This window comes from Symphalangus syndactylus, chromosome 8, assembly GCF_028878055.3.
Source record: "Symphalangus syndactylus isolate Jambi chromosome 8, NHGRI_mSymSyn1-v2.1_pri, whole genome shotgun sequence".
Classification (NCBI taxonomy): Eukaryota; Metazoa; Chordata; class Mammalia; order Primates; family Hylobatidae; genus Symphalangus; species Symphalangus syndactylus.
Genome location: NC_072430.2, coordinates 93,408,172 through 93,433,712, shown reverse-complemented (window position 1 = coordinate 93,433,712; position 25,541 = coordinate 93,408,172). Strand labels below are relative to the sequence as shown.

The 25,541-nt window shown below is 38.7% G+C and overlaps 1 protein-coding gene and 1 pseudogene across 1 annotated transcript in view; both read left to right on the top strand.

The window, feature by feature from the left end:
• Positions 1-25,541, top strand: part of COL5A2 (collagen type V alpha 2 chain) — a 387,742-nt gene that overhangs the window by 108,854 nt on the left and 253,347 nt on the right. The window lies entirely within an intron of this gene.
• Positions 10,932-12,577, top strand: LOC129488792 (keratin, type I cytoskeletal 18-like; annotated as a pseudogene).

Below are 25,541 nucleotides of genomic sequence, written 5' to 3'. Positions count from 1 at the left end.
TCTGTTCCATTGGTCTATATCTCTGTTTTGGTACTAGTACCATGCTGTTTTAGTTACTGTAGCCTTGTAGTATAGTTTGAAGTCAGGTAACGTGATGCCTCCAGCTTTGTTCTTTTGGCTTAGGATTGACTTGGCAATGCAGGCTCTTTTTTGGTTCCATATGAAGTTTAAAGTAGTTTTTTCCAAGAAAGTCTTTGGTAGCTTGATGGGGATGGCATTGAATCTGTAAATTACCTTGGGCAGTATGGCCATTTTCATGATATTGATTCTTCCTATCCATGAGCATGGAATATTTTTCCATTTGTTTGTGTCCTCTTTTATTTCATTGAGCAGTGGTTTGTAGTTCTCCTTGAAGAGGTCCTTCACATCCCTTGTAAGTTGGATTCCTAGGTATTTTATTCTCTTTGAAGCAATTGTGAATGGGAGTTCACTCATGATTTGGCTTTCTGTCTGTTATTGGTGTATAAGAATGCTTGTGATTTTTGCACATTGATTTTGTGTCCTGAGACTTTGCTGAAGTTGCTTATCAGCTTAAGGAGATTTTGGGCTGAGACGATGGGGTTTTCTAGATATGCAATCATGTCATCTGCAAACAGGGACAATTTGACTTCCTCTTTTCCTAATCGAATGCCCTTTATTTCTTTCTCCTGCCTGATTGCCCTGGCCAGAACTTCCAGCACTATGTTGAATAGGAGTGGTGAGAGAGGGCATCCTTGTCTTGTGCCAGTTTTCAAAGGGAATGCTTCCAGTTTTTGCCCATTCAGTATGATATTGGCTGTAGGTTTGTCATAAAGAGCTCTTATTATTTTGAGATACGTCCCATCAATACCTAATTTATTGAGAATTTTTAGCATGAAGGGTTGTTGAATTTTGTCAAAGGCCTTTTCTGCATCTTTTGAGATAATTATGTGGTTTTTGTCATTGGTTCTATTTATATGCTAGATTACACTTATTGATTTGTGTATGTTGAACCAGCCTTGCATCCCAGGGATGAAGCCGACTTGATCATGGTGGATAAGCTTTTTGTGCTGCTGGATTCGGTTTGCCAGTATTTTATTGAGGATTTTTGCATCGATGTTCATCAAGGATATTGGTCTAAAATTCTCTTTTTTTTTTGTTTCTCTGCCAGGCTTTGGTATCATGATGCTGGCCTCATAAAATGAGTTAGGGAGGATTCCCTCTTTTTCTACTGATTGGAATAGTTTTCAGTGTGTTTGCTCCTGCTTCTCTAGTTCTTTTAATTGTGATGTTAGGGTGTCAATTTTGGATCTTTCCTGCTTTCTCTTGTGGGCATTTAGTGCTATAAGTTTCACTCTACACACTGCTTTGCATGTGTCCCAGAGATTCTGGTATGTTGTATCTTTGTTCTTGTTGGTTTCAAAGAACATCTTTATTTCTGCCTTCATTTCATTATGTACGCAGTAGTCATTCAGGAGCAGGTAGTTCAGTTTCCATGTAATTGAGTGGTTTTGAGTGAGTTTCTTAATCCTGAGTTCTAGTTTGATTGCACTGTGGTCTGAGAGACAGTTTGTTATAATTTCTGTTCTTTTACATTTGCTGAGGAGTGCTTTACTTCCAACTATGTAGTCACTTTTGGAATAGGTGCGATGTGTTGCTGAAAAGAATGTATATTCTGTTGCTTTGGGGTGGAGAGTTCTGTAGAAGTCTTTTAGGTCTGCTTGGTGCAGAGCTGAATTCAATTCCTGGATATCCTTTTTAACTTTCTGTCTCGATCTGTCTAATGTTGACAGTGGAGTGTTAAAGTCTGCCATTATTATTATGTGGGAGTCTAAGTCTCTTTGTAGGTCTGTAAGGACTTGCTTTATGAATCTGGGTGCTCCTGTATTGGGTGCATATATATTTAGGATAGTTAGCTCTTCTTGTTGAATTGATCCCTTTACCTTTATGTAATGGCCTTCTTTGTCTCTTTTGGTCTTTGTTGGTTTAAAATTTGTTTTATCAGAGACTAGGATTGCAACCCCTGCCTTTTTTTGTTTTCCATTTGCTTGGTATATCTTCCTCTATCCCTTTATTTTGAGCCTATTTGTGTCTTTGCACGTGAGATGGGTTTCCTGAATACAGCACACTGATGGGTCTTGACTCTTTATCCAATTTGCCAGTCTGTGTCTTTTTATTGGAGCATTTAGCCCATTTACATTTAAGGTTAATATTGTTATGTGTGAATTTGATCCTGTCATCATGATGTTATGTGGTTATTTTACTCGTTAGTTGATACAGTTTCTTCCTAGCCTCGATGGTGTTAACAATTTGGCATGTTTTTGCAGTGGCTGTTACTGGTTGTTCCTCTCCATGTTTAGTGCTTCCTTCAGGAGCTGTTGTAGGGAAGGCCTGGTGGTGATAAAATCTCTCAGCATTTGCTTGTTTATAAAGGATTTTATTTCTCCTTCACTTATGAAGCTTAGTTTGGCTGGATATGAAATTCTGGGTTGAAAATTCCTTTCTTTAAGAATGTTGAATATTGGCCCCCACTCGCTTCTGGCTTGTAGAGTTTCTGCCGAGAGATCCACTGTTAGTCTGATAGGCTTCCCTTTGTGGGTAACCCGACCTTTCTCTCTGGCTGCCCTTAACATTTTTTCCTTCATTTCAACTTTGGTGAATCTGACAATTATGTGTCTTGGAGTTGCTTTTCTCGAGGAATATTTTTGTGGCATTCTCTGTATTTCCTGAGTTTGAATGTTGGCCTTCCTTGCTAGGTTGGGGAAGTTCTCCTGGATAATATCCTGGAGAATGTTTTCCAACTTGGTTCCATTCTCCCTGTCACTTTCAGGTACACCAATCAGACGTGGATTTGGTCTTTTCACATAGTCCCATATTTCTTGGAGGCTTTGTTCATTTCTTTTTATTCTTTTTTCTCTAAACTTCTTTTCTCACTTTACTTCATTCATTTGATCTTCAATCACTGATACTCTTTCTTCCAGTTGATCGAATCGGCTACTGAAGCTTGTGCATTCGTCACGTAGTTCTCGTGCCATGGTTTTCAGCTCCATCAGGTCCTTTAAGGACTTCTCTGCATTGGTTATTCTAGTTAGCCATTCGTCTAATCTGTTTTCAAGGTTTTTAACTTCTTTGTGATGGGTTCGAAATTCCTCCTTTAGCTCGGAGACGTTTGATCATCTGAAGCCTTCTTCTCTCAACTTGTCAAAGTCATTCTCCATCCAGCTTTGTTCTGTTGCTGGTGAGGAGCTGCATTCCTTTGGAGGAGGAGAGGTGCTCTGATTTTTAGAATTTTCAGTTTTTCTGCTCTGTTTTTTCCCCATCTTTGTGGTGTTATCTACCTTTGGTCTTTGATGATGGTGAGGTACAGATGGGGTTTTGGTATGGATGTCCTTCCTGTTTGTTAGTTTTCCTTTTAACAGTCAGGATCCTCAGCTGCAGGTCTGCTGGAGTTTGTGGGAGTTCCACTGCAGACCCTGTTTGCCTGGATATCAGCAGTGGAGGCTGCAGAACAGCGAACATTGCTGAACAGCAAATGTTGCTGTCTGATCGTTCCTCTGGAGGTTTTGTCTCAGAGAGGTACCCAGCCATGTGAGGTGTCAGTCTGCCCCTACTCGGGGGGTGCCTCCCAGATAGGCTACTCAGGAGTCAGGGACCCACGTGAGGATGCAGTCTGTTCGTTCTCAGATCTCAAACTCCGTGCTGATAGAACTACTACTCTCTTCAAAGCTGTCAGACAGGGACATTTAAGTCTGCAGAGGTTTCTGCTGCCTTTTGTTCAGCTATGCCCTGTCCCCAGAGGTGGAGTCTACAGAGGCAGGCCGGCCTCCTTGAGCTGTGGTGGGCTCCACCCAGTTCCAGCTTCCTGTTCGCTTTATTTACCTACTCAAGTGTCAGCAATGGTGGGCGCCCCTCCCCCAGCCTGGCTGCAGCCTGGCAGTTCAATCTCAGACTGCTGTGCTAGCAATGAGGGAGGCCCCATGGGCGTGGGACCCTCCGAGCCAGGTGAGGGATATAATATCCTGGTGTGCTGTTTGCTAAGACTATTGGAAAAGCGCAGTATTAGGGTGAGAGTGACCCGATTTTCCAGGTGCCGTCTGTCACAGCTTTGCTTGGCTATGAAAGGGAATTCCCTGACCGCTTGCACTTCCCAGATGAGGTGATGCCTCGCCCTGCTTCCACTCATGCTCAGTGCTCTGTACCCAGTGTCCTCCACCTACTGTCTGACATGCCCCAGTGAGATGAACCCAGTACCTCAGTTGGAAATGCAGAAATCACCCATCTTCTGCTTCACTCCCACTGGGAGCTGTAGACTGGAGCTGTTCCTATTCGGCCATCTTGCAGTCTCTTTCTTTAACATGTCATGTTTTATTTTAACAATTTGTTCAAAATTTCATTTAATTTCATGCCATATCCATGTTTGTTTTAATATAAAAACAGTAACAGGCAAGGTTATTTTTTTTTTTCTCAAATATGTCTAAAATAGACATCCCTGGCAGCTGTTATGTTGAGCCTTGCTTCTGAGTGTCTCCTTGGCACAGTACCACATATCCTGGGGATATGAACACTTTGAGAAGTGCAGATGTATAATGATAATAAACTAAGCTTAATCAGATGCAGGGTATCCATTTGGAGGCGGCTGTTTGACTCTGGCAGAGGTTTATTTGCAGGTGACTAAAGCAGCTGTGTCAAATTTCAAAACTACTCAAAACAGGTGTGGCAACTGACACCCCCAAGCCCCACGTTATCCTTGGCTCTTCTTCTGTTTCCTCCCCCAGATCTGAGGGAGGAGTTGAAGTGATGATATTTGCTTCACAAATTAACCAAAAATAAAAGTTGTCACGAAAAGTTTAATAATTTTATTTTTAACTGCTTCAAGGTGTTCTCATGTCAAAATGGCTTTGTCAAAATACCATTTACCTATCAGGTACTATTAATTGGAGGAGTTTGTGGAGAATGAGAAGCTTTAGAAAAAATCATGCTGTGGAGTCCAGTTGAAAGAGATTCTTGTTGAGGGGATACTATCTTATAAGCTCATGGCAATAAATTAGCCCCCTTTTAAAATAAGTTTTGAACCAAATAACTAGAAGAATAAGATGTGTAGAGGGGGTTGGCTCATTCAAGGCTGGCATAGAAATCAAAGGCTAAAGTGAGGCGAGAGAAGGGAATTTAGTAAAGTGGGTGATGGAATCCTTGAGGATAAGTCAGCATTATGTAGGTTGACACTACAGGTGAGAAAACTTAATTGGTATTTTTTATCCCTTTGTCATACTTTAACTTATTTCTTAAGTCAGTGCATGCCAACTCTGTTCTCAGATATTGCAGTGAATTGAAAGATCAATGCAGTTTGAAGTCAGCCCTGAGTGGGACCACTCATATCAGTGTTTGCAGACACAGGTGTTCTACAGGGTCAGATACAGAGTTTAGAAAAACAGCACGATAATATCTCGGTTCTGTATATTGTGCACTTTTCTAGAGAATTCCAGAGCTCTGAGAGTAAAAACAAACAAACAAACAAATAAAAAACTTTCCTAAAATTAGTGCTAAAGAGGAAAATTTTGTCAGGAACAAGTGAGTGCTTACGTTTTTATTTCATTAAAATTATGATCACATTTAGTGCTCCTATATTTTGGTCAGTCAAATAATTTTGAATACCAGCTAGTCAATTTTACCTTTCAATTTGAATAGTTTTGATTGTTGGCATAGCTGCTTTCATCACCTGCAAATAAGTTTTACCTATAATGCAATCTGATCGAATCTGTACTTCAAACATAAAAAAATTTTTAGTATATTAAAGCCACATACCTAACTTTTAGATTAACTACTCTTTGGAATTATATACATTTTTCCCTATTTCATCGATGTGGATGAAATAAATTCTTGGCTTTCTAAGTAATAAAACTGTCATACTGAGTGGTTTTGTAAATTTGGTAATATGTAGAAATAAATTATTTATTAATCTCATATATTCTTTTAAATCAAGAATATTATTAAGAGTCCTTGTTAGTGATTAGAAGCATGGATTCTTAAACCAGACTGTCTCAGTTCAAACCTCAGAACCTAACAGTACATAGAAAGTATTTGGAACATTATCTGGCATATAGGAAGAATTATAGAAGTGTTAGCAACTCTTGCTTTCAGAGAAGAAAATCTATTAAAAAACTGAAAACCTGAAAATATGAAATAACATTGAAATCAAATGAGTGTTTCTTATAATTTATGTAGAGGAAATACTGCCAGGATAAGTCAAATTACTTGAAAATCTTATTTCTGACAAAATTCTAGGTAAGAAAATTGATATTTGAAGTATATAGGTGTACATCTCCATAAAGTCATCTTAGGAACCTGAACTCTGTGATATTTTGATTAATAGAAAACAGCATTATCTTATGCTATAGAAATGACTTCACAAGTTTTCTTAAAAATAATATACCTTTGGCTTTATATAAAGACTAAAATGAATAAAAATATGAATGTACCCTTTTATTTTCTTTTCAATTTTTGTGGGTACATTGTAGGTGTATATATTTATGAAATACTTGAGATGTTTTGATACAGGCATGCAATGTGGGATAAGCACATCATGGGGAATGGGGTCTTCATCTCCTCAATAATTTATCCTTTGGGTTACAAACAATCCAACTACACTTTTAAGTTATTTTAAAATGTATAATTAAGTTATTATTGACCATAATCATCCTGTTGTGCTATCAAATAGTAGGTCTTATTCATTCTATCTTTTTTTTTTTTCTTTGCTTTTAAGTGACTAAAAATAAATAAATAAATTTTGACTTATACTTTAAGTTTAGGGGTACAAGTGCAGGTTTGTTATACAGGTGAACTTGTGTCATGGGGGTTTGTTTTACAGATTATTTCACCACCCAGGAATTAAGCCTAGTACCATTCATTATTTTTCCTGATTCTCTCCCTCCTCCCACTCTTTACCCTCTGAAGGGCTCCAGTTTGTGTTGTTCTCCTGTGTGTCTATGTGTTCTCATCATTTAGTTCCCACTTATTTTTTTTTAAATTTTTATTTTTTTTCCTTCAGGACGTGCAGATTTGTTACACAGGTAAACATGTGCCATGGTGGTTTGCTGCACCTATATACCCATCACTTAGGTATTAAACCCTGTATGAGCTCCCATTTATAAGTGAGAACATGTGGTATTTGGTTTTCTATTCCTGTATTAGTATGCTAAGGATAATGGCCTCCAGCTCCATCCATGTCCCTGCAAAGAACTTGATCTCATTCCTTTTCATGGCTGCATAGTATTTCATGGTATATATGTACCACATTTTTTTTATCCACTCTATCATTGATGGACATTAATGTTGACTCTATATCTTTGCTATTATGAATAGTGGTGCAAGGAACATACATGTGCATGTGTCTTTATATCACAGTGATTTATCTTCCTTAGGTATATAGCAAGTAATGGAATTGCTGAGTTGAATGGTATTTCTGTCTTTAGGTCTTTGAGGAATTGCCACAGTGTCTTCCACAATGGCTGAACTAATTTACACCCCCACCAACAGTGTATAAGCATTCCTTTTTCTCCACCACCTTGCCAGCATCTATTATTTTTGACTTTTTATTAAAAAGTCATTTATTAAATAGTCATTCTGACTGGTATAAGATAGTATCTCAGTGCATTCCTCTAGTGATCAGTGATATTGAGCTTTTTTCCAATTATTTTTTGTGGCAACTGTGAATGGGAGTTCATTCCTGATTTGGCTCTTGGCTTGACTGTTGTCGGTGTATAGAATTGCTAGTAATTTTTACACATTAATTTTGTATCCTGAGACCTTCCTGAAGTTGTTTATCAGCTTAAGAAGCTTTTGGGCCTAGACAAGGGGGTTTTCTAGATATAGGATTATGTCATCTGTGAACAGGGATAGTTTGACTTCCTCTCTTCCTATTTGAATACCCTTTGTTTCTTTCTCTTGCCCAATTGTCCTGGCCAGAACTTCCAATACTATGTGGAATAGGAGTGGTGAGAGGGCACCTTTGTCTTGTGCTGATTTTCAAGAGGAATGCTTCTAGCTTTTGCCCATTCAGTGTGATGTTGGCTGTGGGTTTGTCATATATGGTTCTTATTATTTTGAGGTATTTTCCTTCAATACCTAGTTATAGGGAATTTTTAACATGAACGGATGTTGAATTTTACCAAAAGCCTTTCTGCATCTTTTGAGATAATCATGTGGTTTTTGTCTTCAGTTCTGTTTATGAGATGAATCACATGTATTGACTTGTGTATATTGAACCAATCTTGCATCCCAAGGATGAAGCTTACTTGATTGTGGTGGATCAGCTATTTTGATATATTTTGATATGCTGCTGGATTTGGGTTGCTAGTATTTTGTTGGGGATTTTTGCATCAGTGTTCATCAAGGATATTGGCCTGAAATTTTCTTTTTTTGTTGTATCTCTCCCAGGTTTGGGTATCAGGATAATGCTGGCCTCACAGAATGAGTTTGGAAGGAGTCCTTCCTCCTCAACATTTTGGAATAGTTGCAAAGGGAATGGTACTAGCTCTTCTTTGTAAATTTGGAAGAATTCCTCTGTGAATCCATCTGGTCCTGGGCTTTTTTTGGTTGGTATGCTATTTATTACTGCCTCAATTTCAGAACTCATTATTAGTCTGTTCAGGGATTCAGTTTCTTCCTGGTTCAGTCGTAGGAGGGTGTATGTGTCCAGAAATTTATCTATTTTTTCTAGATTTTCTAGTTTATGTGCATAGAGGTGTTCATAATATTCTCTGATGGTTGTTTGTATTTCTACGGGATCAGTGGTAATATCCCCCTTGTCATTTATGGTTGTGTTTATTTGAAACTACTTTTTTTCTTTATTAGTCTAGCTAGCAGTGATCTGTTTTATTAATTTTTCAAAAAACTAGCTCCTGGATTTATTGAAGCTTTGAATGGTTTCTTGCGTCTCAGTCTCCTTCAGTTCAGCTCTGATTTTGGTTGTTTCTTGTCTTCTGTTAACTTTGGGATTTGTTTACTATTTGTTCTGTGGTTCTTTTGGTTGTGATGTTAGGTTAACTTGAGGTTTTTCTAACTTTTTGATGTGGGCATTTAGTGCTGTAAATTTCCCTCTTAAAACTGCTATAACTGTGTCCCAGAGACTCTGGTGTATTGTATCTTTGTTTTCATTAGTTTCAAAGGACTTGTTGATTTCTGCCTTGATTTTATTACTTAACCAAAAGTCATTTCAGAGCAGGTTATTCAATTTTCGTGTAATTGTATGGTTTTGAATGAATTTCTTAGTCTTGATTTCAAATTTGTACTGTGGTTTGAGAGACTGTTGGTTATGATTTCAGGTCTTTTGAATTTGCTGAGGAGTGTTTTACTTCTGATTATGTGATTGATTTTACAGTAAGTGCCATGTAGTGATGAGAATAATGTATATTTTGTTGTTTTTGGGAGGAGAGTTCTATAGATATCTATTAGGTCCATTTGATCCACCGCTGAGTTGAGGTCCTGAATATCTTTGTTAATTTTCTGTCTCAATGATCTGTCTAATATTGTTGGTGGGATGTTAAAGTTCCCCACTGTTATTTTGTGGGAGTCTAAGTCTCTTTGAAGGTCTCAGAACTTTCTTTATGAATCTGGGTGTTCCTGTGTTGGGTGCATATGTATTTGGGATAGTTAATTCTTCTTGCTGAATTGAACCCTTTACCATTATGTAATGCCCTTCTTCATCTTGTTTGATCTTTGTTGGTTTAAAGTCTGTTTTGTCAGAAAGGAGAATTGCAACCCCGGATTTTTTTCTGTTTTCCATTTTCTTGGTAGATTTTCCTCCATCTCTTTATTTTAAGCCTATGTGGGTCATTGCATGTGAGATGGGTCTTTCGAAGATGGCATACTGATGGGTCTTGGTTCTTTATCCAGCTTGCCACTCTGTGTCTTTTAATTGGTGTATTTATCCTATTTACATTTAAGGTTAGTACTGATATGTGTGGATTTGATCCTGTCATCATGATGTTAGCTAGTTATCTTGCAGACTTGTTTATGTAGTTGCTTTATTGTGTCACTGGTCTGTGTACTTCAGTGTGTTTTTATAATGACTGGTAATGGTCTTTACTTTTCATATTTATTGCATCCTTCAGGATCTCTTGTAAGGCAGTTTTGGAGGTAACAAGTCGTCTCAGCATTTGCTTGTCTGAAAAGGATCTTATTTCTCCTTCATTTATGAAATTTGAATGTTGGCCTGTCTAGGTAGGTTGGGAACGTTCTCATGGATGATATCCTGAAGTATGTTTTCCAAATTGATTCCATTCTTCCCATCTCTTGTAGGTACACTTATCAGTCATAGATTCAGTCTGTTTACCTAAGCCCACATTTCTTGGAGGTTTTGTTTATTCCTTTTCCTTCTTTTTTCTCTATTTTTGTCTGCTCCCATCCTCTCAGACAGGCAGTCTTCAAGCTCTGAGATTCTTTCTTCTGCTTGATCTATTATGCTATTAATATTTGTGATTGCAATATGAAATTCTTGTAGGGTGTTTTTCAGCTCTGTCAGGTTGGCTACATTCTTCATACCAGCTATTTTGTCTGTCAACTCCTGCAATGTTTTATCAGCATTCTTGTGCTGAATCTTTCTCATCTTTTTATGCTTATCTACCTTCTATCTTTGAGGTTGCTGACTTTTAGGTGATTTTTTTTTTTTTCCTTTAACAGTCTAGCTACTTTTCAGTAGGGCTTCTGTGGTATGCTGAGAGTCTTCTCTAGTCCCTAATCAACTCAGATTTTCCAGTACCTAGACGTATCACCAGTGAAGGCTGTGAATGAGCAAAGATAGCAGCCTGCCCCTTCCTTTGGGAGGTCCATCTCAGGGAGGTACAAACTTGTTGCCAGCCTGAACACACCTGTGGGAGGTGGCTGGAGACTCCAGATCAGAGGTCTGACCCAGTCAGGAGAAATGGGATCAAAGGCCTGTTTAAAAAAGTTGTCTGGGTCGTCGGCAAAGCCTGAGTCCTGTCTTCTTGCTCTCCTCCTGGGACAGCATGAGCTTCACCACTGGCTCCACCTTCACCAACTACCGGTCCCTGGGCTCCGTCCAGGTGCCCAGCTACGGCGCCCAGCCGGTCAGCAGTGCAGCCAGTGTCTATACAGGCACTGGGGGCTCTGGTTCCTGGATCTCCGTGTCCTGCTCCACCAGCTTCTGGGGTGGCGTGGGATCCAGGGGCCTGGCCATGGGAATGGCCGGGGGTCTGGCAGGAATGGGAGACATCCAGTACGAGAAGGATACCATGCAAAGCCTGAATGACCACCTGGCCTCCTACCTGGACAGAGTGAGGAGCCTGGATACTGAGAACAGGAAGCTGGAGAGCAAAATCCGGGAGCACTTGGAGAAGAAGAGACCCCAGGTCAGAGACTGGAGTCATTACTTCAAGAACATTGAGGACCTGAGGGCTCAGATCTTCGCAAATGCTGTGGACAATGTTGGCATCATTCTGCAGATCGACAATGCCCATCTTGCTGCCGATGACTTTAGAGTCAAGTATGAGACAGAGCTGGCCATGTGCCAGTCTGTGGAGAGTGACATCCATGGGCTCCACAAGGTCACTGATGACCAATGTCACTCGGCTGCAGCTGGAGACAGAGATCAAGGCTCTCAGGGCAGAGCTACTCTTTATAAAGAAGAACCACGAAGAGGAAGTAAAAGGTCTACAAGCCCAGATAGCCAGCTCTGGGTTGACCGTGGAGGTAGATGCCCCCAAATCTCAGGATCATGGCAGACATCCAGGTCCAATATGACGAGCTGGCTTGGAAGAACCGAGAGGAGCTTGACAAGTACTGGTCTCAGCAGATTGAGGAGAGACCACAGTGGTCACCATACAGACCACCGAGGTTGGAGCTGCTGAGATGATGCTCATGGAGCTGAGACATACAGTCCAGTCCTTGGAGATGGACCTGGACTCTATGAGAAATCTGAAGGCCAGCTTGGAGAACAGCCTGAGGGAGGTGGAGGCCCACTACACCCACCAGATGGAGCAGCTCAATGGGATCCTGCCGCACCTGGAGTCAGAGCTGGCACAGACTCGGGCAGAGGGACAGTGCTAAGCCCAGGAGTAGGAGGACCTGCTGAACATCAAGGTCAAGCTGGAGGCTGAGATCACCACCTACCGCCGCCTGCTGGAAGATGGCGAGGACTTCAATCTTGGTGATGCCCTGGACAGCAGCAACTCCATGCAAACCATCCACAACACCACCACCTGCCAGATAGTGGATGGTCAAGTGGTGTTTGAGACCAATGACACCAAAGTTCTGAAGCATTAAGCCAGCAGAAGCAGGGTACCCTTTGGGGAGCAGGAGGCCAATAAAAAGTTCAGAGGTCAAAAAAAAAAAAACAAAGTAGTCTGGCCACATTTTTGTAAAGCAGCTGTGCAGTGCTGGGAGTCCACTTCAGCCCCTGGTTGCCTGGGATACTTCAAAAACTGGTAAACAATTCCCTAGGAATGAGTCTGAATCCAGGGCGCTGAGTAGTAAGAGTCACCCCACTTGCATGGTGCCTTACAGGATAAGTCCCACTGGCCTGGAACTCCAGCCAGCCACTCCTAACTAATTTTTTTTTTTGTACTCATTAAACATCCCCACTTCCCCCTGCTCCCCACTACCCTTCCCAGCCCCTGGTAACCATCCTTTTACTCCCTATCTGTATGAGTTCAATCGTTTTGATTTTTAGATACCAGAAAAAAGTGAGAACATGTGATGTTTGTCTTTCTGTGCCTGGTTTATTTTGCTTAATATAATGATCTCCAGTTCCATCCATGTTGTTGCAAGTGACTAGATCTCATTCCTTTTTTTTGGCTTAATAGTTCTCCATTGTGTATGTGTACCACATTTTCTTTATCCATTCGTCTGTTGATAGTCACTTAGGTTGCTTCCAAATCTTGTTATGAACAGTGCTGCCACAAACGTAGGAGTGCAGTTATCTCTTCAAGGTCCTGATTTCCTTTCTTTTGGATATATATGCCCAACAGTGGGATTGCTGGATCATACGGTAGCTCAATTTTTAGTTTTTTGAGGAACTTCCAAACTGTTCCCGATAGTGGTTGTACTAATTTACATTCCCACCAATAGTGCACAAGGGTTTATTTTTCTACACATCTTCTTCAGCATTTGTTATTTCCTGTCTTTTGAATATAACCCATTTTATATACAAATGATATAATGATATCTCATTGTAGCCTTGATTTGCATTTCTCTGATGATCAGTGATGTTGAGCACCTTTTTGTATGCCTGTTTCCCATTTGTATGTCTTATTTTGAGAAACATCTATTCAAATCTTTTGCCAGTTTTTTGATTGGATTGTTACCTTTATATTTTCTGGAAAACCACTTTGTGGCATTATCTATTATTAATGTTCCTTGTATTAGCACTCACTTGATACATATTATAAAAAATCATTTATTAATAGAGAAATGTTTCTTTTCCTCACATACAACTTTGCTTCCACTGATAAGAAAATAAGAATGATTAAGCTCATTATTTATATATATTCTGCCTTGTAAAGCAGAGGAATTGCTGTGTGTTTAACAAACTACTTTCTTTTTCTTTTAGTCATAGAGAAATACTATTCTTTCCAGTCACCTTGTATCAACATGGGGCCATGTAACTAAGCCTGGTCAACAGAATATGAATGGATGTATGCCAGTTTTAAACATGACCTCTAAATTATCTTGCAGTCTTAAACATGCTCTCTGTATGCTTATGAACTGACTGAATGTAGAGGATCTAGCAGAAGCACAGACAAAAGTCTGGCAGATGGTCACATCACAGTGTTTAACAGTGGCAAATCCATAAAGGTCTGCGGCAACCTTAATTCTTGCCTCCTCAGAAGACATAATTCAACTGAGGGGTATAAGACAGAGTGAGAGACTGAGGCAAGTTTTAAAACAGGAGTGAAAGTTTATTAGAAAGATTTAGAGCAGGAACAAAAGGAAGTAAAGTACACTTAGAAGAGGGCCAAGCAGGTGACTTGAGAGATCAAGTGCATGGTTTGTTGGCATACTTCCAGGGTCATGTGTCACTTCTCCCCTGATTATTTCCTTGGGGTGGGCAGTCTGCATGCACAGTGGCCTGCCAGCACTTGGGAGGCGCTGTATGTGCAGTGTGTTTACTGGAGTTGTACGCATGCTTACTTGGGGCATTCTTCTCTCACCAGTCAAATGCTCCTAGAAGGTCATATATCAGTTAAACTCAGCCATTTTTCCTCTTAGTGCTTATGCTTGAGCCCACTTACCCAACTCCTGAGATCTTATTGGGATGCTACTGATCACCAGTTTCAGGTTTTTCTATCTATTGGGAGACTCCCTTTTCCTGGTGCTGGCTGTGACCAATTATTATTTTAGAGAAACAGTGTAACAATCACCAGACCATCACCTGATGCTTGCCTGACATTCTCGATGAGGTTGTCGGGGAGAGACCCTCTCATGCCCTATTCATGCCTGACAAGCTACTTCCTGTAACAAAAGGAGCTGTGATCACTAAGTCACTACTTGAAGCAGAGCTGCCCAAGAGAGTCACCAAATCAGAAACATACTGTGACAAAAAGAATCAAACTCTGTAAAATATTTGAAGACTTTTATTCTGAGTCAAATATGAGTGAGCAGTGGCCCGTGACACAGCCCTAGGACATCCTGAAAACATGTGCCCAAGGTGGTCAGGCTATAGCTTGGTTTTATACGTTTTAGGGAGACTTAAGACATCAGTCAATGTGTGTAACATGAATATTGTTTCAATCCAGAAAGGTAGGACAACTTGAAGCCCTCTCTCTGAAGGGAGGGCTTCCAGGTCACAGATGGAGTCAAAGATTTCCTAATTGGCAATTGCTGAAAGACTTATTATCTAAAGACCTGGAATCGATAGAAACAAATGTCTAGGTTAAGATAAGGGGTTGTGGAGACCAAGGTTTTAAATGCAGATAAAGCCTCCTGGTAGCAGCTTCAGAGGTCTTATCAGACCTAAAAAAGTGCCAGACTCTAAGTTCTCTCCTGGATCAAGGAAAAGGCCTAGAAAGGAATGGAGATTTTCTACAAAAAGTAGATTTTCCCTCCTGAGAGATAGCTTTGCAGGGCCATTTCAAAATATGTCAAAGAAATGTATTTTGGAGTAAAATACTTTGATTTCTTTCAGGGCCGGCTATCTGTCATGTGATGCTATATTACAGAGTCAGGCTGGATTTTGGTGTCTTATTGCTTAATGTTAATGCTAGTCAGCTGTGCCTGAGTGCCAAAGGGAGGAGGGTATAATGAGGCATATCTGACCCTCCTTCCTCCTTCCCATCATGGCCTGAACTGGTTTATTTTGGAATGCCCTTGGCTGAGAGGGAGGGGGGAGGGCTTAGAATTTTATTTTTGGTTTACAATACACATGAGATTTTCCATGAGAAAACACATCCCTACACCCACACCTACACACCCACACCCCAGTTTATTGCCCAAATCTGTTACAGGAAAGGGGTCCTGATCCAGACCCCAAGAGAGGGTTCTTGGATCTCACACAAGAAAGAATTCAGGGTGAGTCCACAGTGCAAAGCAAAAGCGAGTTTATGAAGAAAGTAAAGTAACAGAACAGCTATTCCATAGACAGAGTAGGCCATTCCCAAAAGTAAGAGGAGGAATATGTCCACCCTAGGTACAATGCTTGTTTATGTACAGGATGAAAAAGATCATGGGCAGATGTGCCCTGCTACAGGGGTTTGTGATAAAGGATTTATTTTCTTAATTACTATATTTTGCAAGAATCAATATTGTTATCTTTAAAGCAAAATTAGGAATGCTTTTGTTCTCAAGATATCAAGATATTGACACTCCCAAGTCTGGGTTCATTTAGTAAACATTATCAATCTATTCTCTTAACTGTGAACTTCTAGAGGCTAAGAATACCTGACTTTCTGGGAATGCAGCTCAGCAAGCCCCATCCTCATTTTCCTAGCCCTCACTCAAAATGGAGTCACTCTGGTTCAATTGCCTCTGACAAATCCACTGAGATATTGTTTGTTATAGCACCTGGCATTATTAATCCTGATTGACACACATTTAAAAATGTGCAGTGGTAGGACTCTATTGTCTAATTTTTGTTTTGTGTACTGAATTTCTTCTTTCTGCTTATTAATTTTTAATTTTTATTACCTCTTTATAATGTGCTATTCATGTATGCTTTTTCAAAAATTTCTAAGTGTTATATGTATAATTTATATGCAGGTAGAATATTAATTGATAGCAAGTAAGTTAAAAATCTTACCATATTTCGATTTTGTTTAAAGAAACATAACCAGAGTACACAATTGCTTCATAATCATTACTGTCCCAACATTAAAATTTAAGTGTAAAGAGAAGAAAAATAAATACTAAATTAATTAAAATAATTTCTATAAAAGGAATTCAGATGCTTTATATATGTGGAACCTCTTTTTCGTCTTTGAAGACTGAATTCATATTAGCATGTTTTAATGTTTTAAGAAATATTGCAATGAACTTTTTTCCAGTAATTTGTATTTTCTTTAAGGCAAACACAGACATACAAAATAGGCATATTAGAAATTTACTTATTGGGTCACATTATATTTTGAGGAAATGGGTGGATAATGTTGGTTAATGAAGGAGGAGGGTTATGTATAATTACGTTTTACACTTAGAATGTTTAACTCACTGTTCATTCAATCCCTCAAACACTCATCACACCAACAATACAAAGAAATAAACTTTAACCAAGAGCAAGTGATAAACTGTTGTACTTTGAACTCCTGTAACTTACAAAGAAAGAAAGTGGAATTATTCTAGAGATCTGTAAGGCCGTCAAATAGTCCCTGTGAAAAGCAATGTCAAGTAATGGCATTCTTATTTTAGAAAGAATGACAGCTGAATTAAGCATGGTGACTTGTTAGGTAATAAAAACAAGATAACATTAATAGAATCTGTGTCACTTCCCATTGTCAAGACAGGTCCTCATTGAGGAAGCTATGAACCAGAATTCCCTCATTAATGAGCACACCAGTTTGTTTAATGTTAGAAATGTGAAAATGGTTCTGACAGCATTCCTAAAAATGCACATGATGAAGATGCATTTATTATAGGTCCTGTTATGTGGAAGCAGATTCTGAGATGGAGTTTGAGGTACAGGATAATTATTAGGGATCAACACCTGTGGAAAGAATTGGGAGGAAATAGGATTTAATAGACAGAAAAGCTAATCTGTGATGCAGATCCAACAAAGTTTCAGTCAACTCCATGGGGAGTGCTCTGGAGCATCTTAGATAGGAAAGATGTGCTCAAGTCCCTCAGTGGGTGATTGAGGATGATGGTATGGTAAGTGGGGCCACCCTTGCTTCCCTCCCTGATTCCTGGAACCCTTCAATCTTCCTATTGGAAACATACAAACATACATAGCACATAGTGCATGGCACAATACTAGTACAAAGTTCTTTGATTTAATGTCTGTATTGTATGTTGGAGGATGGCACCCCATTCTCAGAGAACATTGCTTCTGAGCTAAGCTGGTGCTTCAATTCAATAGTCCTTCAAGAGAAAACTGAAATGGCCTCCAGCAGGCTATTGGACTCACTTCCACACTTTTCTCCTGTAAAGTGAATCCACTATTCTGAGGAATCCCATGCTGGTGGATCAAACGCGTCCTAATAGAAAGAGGTGCTGACTGATGCCCTGAAGGGAGGTTGAACAAATCTAAATCCAGCATATATGTCTAGTTTTTTTTTTTTTTTTTTAGATTGAATATCTCTCTCTTCCAGGATGGAAGATATTCAGTGTAATCAACTTGTCACCAATTAGCCCATTGATCTCTTCAAGGAATAGTGCTGTATGAGTTTCAGTGTAGGTTTCTCCTACTATCAGATTGGACATTTGGTTGCATAAGTAGGCAAAGTAGCTATCTGAGTTCATTTGTGCTGTTTTAACAAAATACCAAAGACTGGATATTTACAAACAATATGAATTTATTTCTAGCAGTTCTGGAGGCTAGGGAGTTCTAGATCAATGTGCTGTCAGGGTTTGGTATCTGGTGAGGGTTTACTCAATGCTTCCAAGGTAATGACTCATTGTTACATCCTCACATGGTGAAAGGCAGAAGGGCCAAAGGGCCGAATATATTGTGAAGTCTCTTTTATAAGGGCTTTAATCTTATCCATGAAGGAGGAGGCCTCATGAAATAGTCACCTACTAAAGGCTTCACCGGTTAATACTCCTGCATTGGCGATTAAGTTTCAACATAAATTTTGGAGGGAACACAAACATTCAAATCATAGCAGCAGGCTCGTAAATGCAAAGCTGTGCTGTTGGGCCCAAGCATTTCCTACCAGAACTACTTTATTCACATGCCACTACTGGGATGGTAGATTTGTGAGGCTTCTGATACCAAGTGGATAGCAATTATTTTATTTCTGGCAGCAATATGAAATATTCCGTCTTTTAAATTTTTGTTTTGAAGTCTAATGTTAAAAATTGCTGTTAGCTTTTGTTAGTATTTTCCTGATCTTTTTCTTTCCATTTTGTTTGTTTCAAACTTCAAATATATTTGTTTTCTTTTTTATGAGCCTCATAAGCAGTCATTTTTCAGTCCTTATGTGACTTGACTTATTCATATTATTTATAAAATTTGATTGCATTATTAATAAAATTTGATCACTTTCTCAGTGAAAAACTTCGTAAATAGCACATAGTGCATGGCATAATATACTTTTCACTGAGAAGAAAGTGATTAAATTTTATTTACTTCATTACCTACCAGAAGCTTGGAGGCACCTCCTATTACATATAGAAAAATATAAGAATGACTGGTGATATAGTTTGGCTATTTGTCCCTGCCCAATTCTCATGTTGAAATGCAATCCCCAGTGTTGAAGTTAGGGCCTAGTGGAAGGTATTTGAGTCATGGGGGTGATCCCTCATGTGTTGGTGCTGTCCTTGTGACAGTGAGTGAGTTCTCATGAGATCTGATAGTTTTAAAGTGTGGCACCTTCCCCCACCTCTGGCTTCCTCTCCTGCCATGTGATGTGCCTGCTCTCTCTTCACCTTTGTAAGCTTCCTGACTCTCTCTCACCCAGAAGCAAATGCGGGCCATATGTTTCCTGTACAGGCTGAACAACCACAAGCCAATTAAACCTCTTTTCTTTATAAATTATCTGGTCTCAGGTATTTCTTTATAGCAATGCAAGAACAGACTAATACGACTATTATCTGTATCACAATTACTAATGAATATTATGCTGCTAGTCTTAGCCAAAGTAACAAGGTAAAAAAATGAGAGTTATGAATATTGGAAAAATGGAAATAAAGCCCTTGTTATTTTTGGTAAAATGATTATTTACTTATAAAATCCAAGAGGACTGATTGTATAATAATTAGAACTTCTAAAACTGTTGAACAATGTGACTATTTTATATAACAGCAAACTTAATTAGAAATGCAATGGGAAAACACTTATAGTTAAACATACATACAAGCCTTAAAATATAGCAAAATTTTGAGATACAGAAAAAGACCTTCACAGAACATAAAATGTAAGACCATATTGCTAGTGTCTTTAGTTGCAGAGACCTAGTCTACTCTAGCTTGTGATAAAAGAAAAACGTCAGCCAAATTAAAGGAGTTTTATTGAACAAAGAATGATTCATGACTCAGGCAGCCCCCAGAATCACAGCAGATTCACAGAGACTCTCGGGGTGCCTCATGGTCAGAACAAATTTGTGGACAAAAATGGTAAAGTGGCATACAAGAATTGGAAGTGAGGTACAGAAACAGCGACATTGGTTATAGCTCCGCATTTGCCTTATTTGAACACAGTTTGAACATTCAGCAGTCTATGAGTGGTTGAAATATGCTGCTGGGATTGGCCAACACTCAGCTATTGTTACAAGTGCATACTATTAAGTTAGGCTTTGAATTTTGTCTGACTATTAAGCTAGGTTACAGTTCATCTACAAGGACTCAAACGTAGAAGTACAGAGTCCTTCTCAGGCCATATTTAGTTTGCTTTAACACTTATTTAAGCAAGAGAGGATTTAGTATGGGATATTAGTCATGTTCCCAGCTCTTTAGGTGGTTTGACAGGACCAACTCCAGGGTGAATATCCAGGAACAGTTTTGGGGGGCCTATAGAGGTTGTGGTGACTGGCAAATTTATTGAAAAGGGATATGAATGGAAACATGCACCTGAAAGCAAGTCTTGAACAGTGTTGTAGTTTACAAAGGACTTTTATATAAAAGAAATGAATGTAAGAGAAATACAGTAGTTCTCCCTTATTTGGGAATAATGTCTAGGATTTCCATGCATGCCTGAAACTGTGGATAGTACTGAACCGGAAACCAATTGCTGTCAGTTGGTTTCTGTTTATGTCTTGCACCCACAAATTTAATGTCCTTTCCATCTCAACTAAGCACTTACCATGCACTGTGGCTGTAACTTCTGCAGTTTGAGGGGCAACAGTGAAACTAGTGCAAATTTCTTTTTCCTTCTTCAGAATTTCATGGATAGAAGATTTCTTATTAATGTAGATCTTGGCAATCTCAGCACACCATTTTTTTGTTTTCATATTGAGTTGAGAACTTTCATCTCTTCACTTAAAAGAAGCACTTTATGGTTCCTTTTTGGCATATCCAAATTGCCAGCATCACTACTCTTGGGCTTTGGGGCCATTATGAAGTAAAATAAGAGTTCCTTGAGTGCAAGCACTATGATACCACAGTAGTTGATCTGATAACCTAGCCAGCTACTAAGGGACTGACAGACCAGGAGTAGACAGTGTAGATATGTCAGACAACGGGATGAATCAACGTTTGGGCTTGATGAAGCAGGAGAGTGCAAGATTTCATCATGCTAGTCAGAACAGTGGGCAATTTAAAATGCATTTGTTCATTTCTGGAATTTTCCTTTCAATATATTTGGACCTTGATTGACCACAGGTAACCGAAATTGTGAAAAGCAAAACCACACATAATGGGGATTTCTGTAATTCTAAGATACTATTTTTTGAAGTGCACTTTAGATCAGAGTTGTTGGGCAAGAATGACCTATAAGAAAATAGGAAGAGACAGAGTGAGGTGGATGAGAGAGCCCTGCTGCTTACCGCCTGTTCAGGAAGTTATATATTCTGTGTATTTGTTGGGGTAAAATTGAGAGGGGTCTGTAGAGTAAAGAGCTGGCTTCTTAAGTTCAGGTTTCTGGTACTGTAATGTTTTGCCATTATCCTAAAATATTGCTAAGCAAACAGCCCCTTAACTTCAGAGAAGCTTTCAAGTTTTAAATGCTAGTGGACAATATTGGGAGATGTTTACATCTCAGAATTATGTGATTCATAGGAAAATCACTGGGAAATTTCAATATTTACTACTTTGAACAGGCAAATATGCCTAAAACACACTAATTTAGTTAACTGCAACTAATGACAAAAATTAGAGTAGATTTTCAGTAAACTGTAAATTTAGGATATAGAGAAATGAGATCTTCATAATGAAATTATCAGATTAAGTGAGGAAATTAGTAGAAAACTTTATTCAAATAAATAGTTACTCAATTTTTGGAGATATAGTATTATCCCCTTTAATTCTGGCTAAATTACTACATATGTTCTGTGATGTCTGAAAAAAAATTTGTATTTGTGTTTTGATTTCTACTTTTCTATGATTTAGATGCAGACTAGTGTTAGCACAAAACTCTTTCCTCAGGAAACTCTTTCTATATATATTTTTAGGTAATAATTAGTTTTCTAACAAAAGAAAGATACAACAATATAAATATTTTATGAATATTTCAAATAAATATGGAGAATATTTTATTTTGTGGTTTCTTCTGGATTCAAGGCATTTTATCCTTTAGTTTGATAAATACATTGAATCTCTGGTGAAATTCATTTTTTTGAGTAACTCATGCAGTAAAACCAGATTGTGGAGCTGTTTACCATGTTATTAACTATTTTTCAGTGACAATCTTTAATAACATGATAGTCCATAAAATTTGGGCAAACAATCTCATATAGATTTGTAAATTTGGTGTAATTCACTGCACTGTGAGGAAAAAACAGTAAAAATGATAGATTTTTAAAAGAATACAAATAAACACATACGAATTTGGTAACTTCTAGGATAAAACTATAGAGATTCTTATTTCCCAAGTATTTAATGATTCTGATTTAGCATATAATACATTATTTTACTGGGCTTAAAGTGGTTTAAGTGAATTGGGTAGGGCATCAGAAAGGTGTATTTGAAGCATATTGTTGTTCCAGTGTAATTAACAATATTACATTTATGTTTACCTTTTATTTCCATGAACATTTAATGTGGCAGACATGGACTGAGGGAGATGCTGTCACAGATCATCTTTTTTTTTTTTGAGACAAGGTTTCACTCTGTCACCCAGGTTGGAGTGAAGTGGCATGATCATGGCTCACTGCAGCCTCTACTTCCTGAGTTCAAAGCAATCCCCCAACCACAGCTTCCTGAGTAGCTGAAACTATAGATGTTTGCCACCATCACTGGCTAATTTTTGTATTTTTTGTAGAGACAGGGTTTCTCCATGTTGCTCAGGATTCCTCCTGCCCCAGCCTCCCAAAAGGTTGGAATTATAGGTGTGATCCACCATGCCCAGCCAGATCATCTTTCTTTAATTCTCACAAAAAATCCTTTGAGATGGTGAACACATGATCATTTTCCTTTAAGGAATGTCTTTAGAGAGACTATCTGACTTTCCGAAAGTCACATTTCTATTCTTCGGGGCAGCATTAGAATGAAAACTCCAACATATCTGAACCACAGCCAATGCCTGTTGCAGTATGGATGCCACTTTGCATATTTTGGGACCATCTAGGCCTACTGCTATTGCTACTTACTCCTCAGACACACCCATTCTGCAGGGTTGTCCCTCCTCTGGCTGTAGCTCCTAAGGACATTTCTACTTCTCCTGCCTCAGGAAGATTGTCATCTTATTCTTGGGGTTTTTTTCCCTTTCCAAGACTTGACTGAAGAATGGGGATACAGTTTTACCCTTCTTCCTTTCTTGCTGTCCTAAACACAAAGCTTCTTTGTTTCTCCACATTTGCTGCCATACACACACATTTTTTTAAATTTTTAAATACAGTGAAGAAAATATAGATAACAGAAAACCTGGATGTAATAAAAACTTCCAATTTTACACAGTCTCTCTAGTTGAATAGTTTCTGATGTAATTTCTGATTCTCTTCTGAGAATGTATAGAGTGGATTTAAAAAATACAGTCAGAGAGAGAAAGACAGACACATCCATAAAAATATGTCCACCCAACTTTTTTTGCAGGAAAAAAAGATAATTTGTAAAGAAAGTATAATATGCTGACTGGCAAGGAATTTGCATTTTCAGTCAGAAGACTGTAAGTGTTATTACCTGGTCATGAGAATCTTGGCCCTGCTTGGCTCAAGTATCTGTGTATAACAATCCCTAAAAGGGTTCTCTAACCTGGAGATTGATGCACACTATGGAATGATTTGCTGAACAGGCTATTCTTTCTTTTCTTTCATGAGAACTGCCGCCAGTGCATGCTTACTTATGATGAATTTTAAAGGCCATAGAGGGCATCCTTACACAAGTCTCTAGTTCCACTTTGCACAATAGGTTAGTTCTTAATAATTCTGGGTGTTGCTATTTTTTTTAAGATGTCATGGGGTCTCATCTACATTAAGAAAGAACTTCTTGATTTAGGGTCATTTTTTATTAAGTTTTTGCTTAAAGCCAGTACTTAAGTGCAATATGCAAGCACCATGACCTGCTTTGGAATCGAAACAAAACAGATTGATTTTTCTCCTCCAACACTGAAATATAGATGCTGTGAACTTCATTAAACATCAGCCCAGGAACAGCATAAAAAGGGCAATGCAATTTAATCTTCCTCTTTCCCATAACTTGTTGGTATCTTCAAGTAATATTTGACAGATACCCATCATATTTCATGTCCTAAAATGACTATATTGTACCATTAGGGAGTATACTCTTAAAATATTAAAATATGTTTGCCCCACAAATTATAGGCAGAATGTTGGTATCAGATCTCAGCAGTTCTTCTTTGCAGGTTAGTTAGCATTTGAGCCATGTATCGAGGTGGGCTCATGGGTCTGGGGTGGAGGTATTTCCTAAACCTGATGGTATGTCTATATGACAACAAAAAAGATGATCTTAATAAATGATAGCCTTATTGCAATCAGGACCTCTTTAAATTAATGCAGTTTTCAAATTACTTCTGTTTTTTTAAAATCAATGGAATTGTATATCCGAATATGATATTAAAAACTAATGGTTTAAAAACTTTAGCTTAAAGCCAGCAAAATAGTAAATATACTTCTTGGATAGTAGTCTGGAAAATTCAGTTATTAGTTGTATGCAGATAACTGTGGGTTTAATACAGTATTTATTTTCCTGTCTGCTTTTAGAAAAACAAAGCAAAATAAAACTTCAGAAAATGGTAGACAAAAGCTGTGGGGTAGCATTAAAAATGTTAAATTTTGCTTTTGTATCAGGTTATTCAGTGGGATTCAATGTTCAATGTTTAGGGTCAAAGCTGAAAAATCTGAGGTATTAAGTACCCATAATTTACACTTCATTCAGAGTTAGTAGTAAGTGACGGAACTAACCCTTCTGTATTATCCTCTTTCACTTGTATGAAATGAATAGGTTAGAGAGATAGAAAGTGTCGTACATGCAGTGATTGTGTTAGATATATCCCTTTCTCCTCCTTAGGGGAGAAATGGAGATTCTTTTCTTTCTAAAGCCAAACTGGGAGAAGGAGGGGCTCCAAGAGAGTCACTCATAAAGAATGGAGGTTCCTACCAGAAGGAGAAACTGGCTGGGATTTTGTTTCCTGTTTGAATGTCTGCTTAGCCAGTGTGCTAATCTATCTCTTGGTCTATTTCAATGAATGAGAATACAATAAGAGATTGTTGGCAGAATGGAGAGAGACTGCACTCCCACCATCTGGTGTAGCAAAGATGAAGTCAGGCATATATCATAGAAGGTAAGCAGACTTTGGCCACCCTACTTAGCTTTTTTCTGGTCAGGGAGACCCCAGCAGGAAAAGGCAGTAGATGTACAGCCATGGGAGGGAGATGGGATTGGAGAATGAGGTTGACCTGGAGCTTAAGGTACTTCAGCAGAGAATTGTGCTATAAGGGAACTCTTCAAGGCTTTTCTAAGAACTCATACAACCCTCACAAGAGTGAGGATTTGGGTGGCTTCCATGCATAAGGCATCAATGTCCAGCCAAAGAAGCAGAGAAATCTGTCACAGAGAGGGTTATAATAGCAGCCAGTTAAACAAAAAGGCACTTGTTTCTCTCCCTCTCCATTTTCCCTACCCTCAACCCATTAAAGGAGCTAGGCTTTGAAGAGAAAGAATGATGAAGGGAGAGAATAATACATACATACAGACTTGTCTCTTTCTCCTGTCCCATCACTACCTCTAGCAGTCAAAGTCTGTCCTCATGTTTGGGGCCAAGAAAGTTTAGACTGAGTTCAAGATTGCAACTTTTCATTGGACTGGATTTTAATAACCAAAAATTACTAGAAAGTTATGGAATCTATCAAATATAACATTAAGGAATG